This window comes from Penaeus monodon, chromosome 29, assembly GCF_015228065.2.
Source record: "Penaeus monodon isolate SGIC_2016 chromosome 29, NSTDA_Pmon_1, whole genome shotgun sequence".
NCBI lineage: Eukaryota > Metazoa > Arthropoda > Malacostraca > Decapoda > Penaeidae > Penaeus > Penaeus monodon.
Genome location: NC_051414.1, coordinates 32,233,158 through 32,233,542, shown reverse-complemented (window position 1 = coordinate 32,233,542; position 385 = coordinate 32,233,158). Strand labels below are relative to the sequence as shown.

General features: G+C 30.6%; 1 protein-coding gene across 1 annotated transcript in view; it reads right to left on the bottom strand.

The window, feature by feature from the left end:
- Nucleotides 1-385, bottom strand: part of LOC119591690 (carbonic anhydrase-related protein 10-like) — a gene marked incomplete at its 5' end in the record, with an annotated part of 13,391 nt that overhangs the window by 11,452 nt on the left and 1,554 nt on the right.

The window sequence follows — 385 nt, the reverse complement described above, 5'->3', positions numbered from 1 at the left end:
AGTTGCTCTTTATTAAAGATTTTATTTTTTCATCATTTATCTCTGCTTTGATTTAACTGACACCATTTTGCTTTCTTTTACATTAGAAACATTTCAGATATTACTTTACAATGGAATATCCTCGTGAACTCTTATGATCTTATCATTCTACAGTAAGTTATCATTGGACGATAGAATATGCCAAGCTAACAAACTTTCCATGACCTTTTGAAGTTCTGTTATGAATCCAGAATGTGTTGAAACTTTGCAATGACATTTAATTTGGCTTTATCAATCTGATTTCGCTTTTACATTAGATGCCATGATTCAGGTAGATAATATGCTATAATATAAATGACATGGGGAAAGTAATTTACTTACTTCGATAGAATGAGCGGGAGAATAG